Here is a 4025-nt window from a genome sequence, read left to right on the forward strand (position 1 = left end):
TCTTGTGCAGGCAGTATAGCCTTTCTTGTAAGAGTTTTCACTCGTTATGAAGATTTCTTTTTCTCCCTCATCTCATCTTTCAGCACTTGACTTCACAAAGTCAATCCGATTCATTACTGGATTCTCTGAAAGATCATCTCTCCCCGAAATGACTGAGTAATTGTTTTTAGCGTTGTGCTGATTCAAAGACAAAACAACAGAACATCCTCACTGTTTTGATGGACTGCTGCATATTTTTTCTCCCCCCACCCCAAAAATCTCATTATGAGACAATAATTATATTCATTAGAAGATGTGCAAATGAGTCATGTTTCTTCATGGGCCAGTTTTTGTGTTATTGTTTTGGTGCAGATGATTAAAGGGAAATATTGCATGAATATTTCATTAAGTAAATCAGGACCTTGAGAAGAATGTTTTTTGAACTTTTTGATTAGAGAAATTAAATAACACTGGGGGGAAATTTTATGGCATTGCATTATCACCGCATTATAGCAGAGGGAGGGCTGTTACTTTGCAGCTGACACATTATTGGATCATAATACAAGATAGCTGTGGCACGCTCTATTCCATTAGTGACTAAGCACACTGTAATAGGTGAAGGCATAAAGAGATTTTAGATCGAACCCCCTCATGAACCGGAGCTGACAATATAATGGAATGTGGTATAAAAGCCTGCAATTCTTGTTGAGACTGTCAGATTTGTTGCTTCACTGGTTATTTTTAAAGCTGTAGTTTGCGTTGTTGTCGAGTTGAATTGAATAATAATGTCAGCTGCTCCTGTTACTTTGGTGCACTACCAGAGTGTTCAAAGGTAGCTCTTAACATTTTATCACAACAACAAAAAGTTGGATTGCTGTGTGATGGTATGAATTAATAATTTATCATTTTGTATTTCAACAACACTGGAGAATTTCTCACTGCAGCACAGGAGGCCTGAAAGAAATATTGGAAGGATATCTCTGTAGGATGACACTACACACACCATTTATATCCTCTTTGCTCACTCCACAGTATATAGAATAGATAGTGAGCTATAAAGTGACAGGAGTGTTTTAGTTGTTTCTGACAGAGACCTGAAGGCATCGTGTAGCAGCATCCTGGCACAGATTTGTAATGGCTCTCTTCATACAATATGATCTAAAGATGCCGGAGCATATCTGGTTCAGTGAGTGCAAAATTTCATTTGACCTGTTTCCACTTCAGCTGAATCAGCAATACTCTTCCCTCTCACCACTTCTGGAGTAGTCCAGGGCTCCTTCATCTCCAGGGTCTTGCTTTACTTTTTCAGTGCTTCCTAGGATGCACTTCTCCACCCGTCTTTCTTCTATCCTGCACTGTACTCTGTCCTCTCAGTGCATAAAAGCAGCTTAATGTAACCTCAGGGTGTGAGGCATCAAGAGCTGCTCTTTGCTCCTGTGAAAGCTTCTCCCCATGATGCCAGATTACAGATAACATGCCAGCGGGGGACATGGTAGCCTCAGAGCATGGCACAAAATGTCAAGCTTGGTGTATGAAACTGGCTTGTCTGTTGATCTAGTGATTCATATGGTTTTTAACAGAGGACTAGAGGCTTTTTTACACATAGAAGGAAAAGCACAGGTGTTATTAATAACATTAATGATGGCTCTGTCCTAGTAAGTTTCAACAGTGGGGCAGTGAGCCAGGACCCTAAACTGAAGCACTGTGCATTTTATCATTTACACATGTGCTTTTACTACTCTGACATGTCAGAATATCTTCTATGAAAAAGGCCTATTGGGGCATTATCTGTTTAAATGCCCAATCTCAAAAAAAAATTCACTACTTAACTCTCAAACTACTTTAATCTGCTCATCTTCTTTTCTCTTATTCTTTTCCACACACTGTTGACTTTCTTCAGCAGTATGTTGTATAAAGTCGCCCAAAAAACCCACATTGTGTTTAGGATTTAGCCTTCAAAACGATCAAAACCAGTGTGGTACCAAATCACATCAGTACCAGCTGATGTGTGCACTGCTGTTCTCTTTCTTGCTTTATCTGGTCCACGGTTCTAAAAATATACAGAGTTGGCGTCAGAGAACGTCAAAGAATGTGTGACTGTCACTTTCCGTACTAGACCGTAGCCTAGATGACTAGTTAATTGACTGCAGATAGTGCCGGGAGTGAGAGATGCTTTACTGAAGCAATAGCACAAAACACAATGTTCAAGAGAAAGTTTAGAAGTATTTTTGGCTTATTATTATTATGAAACTGTGGTGGGACTAATTGGACCTTGGCGGGCCGCCATAGTCTAGGTAATTGTTGGGAAATGCTGCGATTCGTCCAAGTGAATTTGAATAAATAATCTCAAAGCACTGCATGACACCACACAGGAAAACATAACATAAAGACTATACTAAACGATACAACATTTGCACCAACGGGCCAGATATATGCATATAAATCTTGCCATCTCATTGGCAATGGCATTGTCAAAAGCTTCTGGCAAGCTAATAGTAAAATGCACAACATTACTAGCTTAGTTTATTGACAGGTCAATAGGGCGTGCCATAGGTCAAGATAGTGGAGCGCCCCCTGCTGGATCACAAGGCAAACTACTACACCCGGTCTGTTGCGCTAATAGACTATAATTTTTTAATTCAACTGGTCATTACACTTTGAAATTGAACCACGTTCAAACACATTTTTGAATTTGGAATAAAAAGTGAAAGCCCTACTAAGCAGTGTCCTTAAAATGTATGTATCTTAACCATCATAAATGGCATCGTCATACAGATGGTCACTGCTGTTCCAAACCATTTGACCTTCTCTCTTCTTTCTACAGATAAGATTGCTGTCGTAGCTCTGGAGAGCCATTATAGTGAACATTTAGCTAATCACCACCTCTACACACAGAACAGCAATATATTGAACAGTATGGAACCATAAACATGGATATTAAATCCACTCAAACTGAAAAGAAGAGGCACTTAACTGGCCAGCAGTAAAGAATATGGAAATTAAGCTTTCATTATTATGTTACAGTTTGAAAACGGCCATTTTATTACTGCTGTAGGGCGATCTATTCTCCCTACTTACTGACCTCAGCCAGTTCTCAGGCTGAACACAATGTCAGTTTGATGATGTAATAACAGAGAGAAACCAGGGTGCCTGTGTGCGATATGTGATCATTATCCCATTCTCTTTCCTTTTTTAATTCCCCCCTTGTTTCTGTATAAGTGTGAGAGAAAGACTGGTAATAAAATCTGACGAGATTGTAATATTGGTAGTATAATAGGACAAGAGTGCAATAGTGTGTCAAAATGCATTTTTAATCGCTGCAGTTTGGAATAGAGCACTCTGATCCTATAAAACTGTTGGAGGAAAAAACAGTAAAAAATTATGGTTGCAAGATTAATTGCTGATAATACAGTGATATTATACAATGGAAATTAGGGATGACTGAGTGTTAAACACAATTTTATTACAACAATTGCTTTTCCCCTGTCACCCTAAGTGCCTTTGGGTTGTAACATAGATTTTATCTGCTTTCCAATGACATATTACAGCAGGCTTAGTTTCCCTGCTTTCCCGGACTTCTACTTCCTGCTCCTTATCAGCGAATACTGCAGGATTTTTTATATTTGCCCTGGGTTTAAAAAAACAAAACAAAGGTGTACACGTAATGCTTCTGTTGGAGGCCAAGCAGGGAAGTGGACTTTTCCAAATGGACGCTTGTTGTAATCTGATAGGGAAGGCAGCTCCAATCTGTCAGGTCGGTGTGGAGCCTTATCGCCTGTCTGGGTTCAAACGAGCCTCGTATCTGCTACCTTGGAGATAGAGAGCAAAGCTGCCTATCTCAGAAAGTCACGACATGTGGCATTTGCAGGAGGGCTGATGGTGACCGTGTCCACCGCTCTCGACAGTGTCAATCATCCACATCCATATGACCAGCTGACAAAGACGTCTGACAGAGTGCTGATCAGGATTCAAACCTTTTACTTACAAAGCTGTAGGTGGGAAAAAACTGTATTTCACATAATTGGACTACTGCAATGCCCTTTACG

General features: G+C 39.9%; 1 protein-coding gene across 1 annotated transcript in view; it reads left to right on the forward strand.

Annotated features, from left to right (window-relative positions):
• The window catches only part of tnr (tenascin R (restrictin, janusin)), a 65151-nt gene that overhangs the window by 57065 nt on the left and 4061 nt on the right, over positions 1-4025 (forward strand). The gene's annotated exons all lie outside the window — the stretch shown is intronic.

Source organism: Morone saxatilis, unplaced genomic scaffold (assembly GCF_004916995.1).
Source record: "Morone saxatilis isolate NCDOM2014 unplaced genomic scaffold, NCSU_SB_2.0 Contig23, whole genome shotgun sequence".
NCBI lineage: Eukaryota > Metazoa > Chordata > Actinopteri > Moronidae > Morone > Morone saxatilis.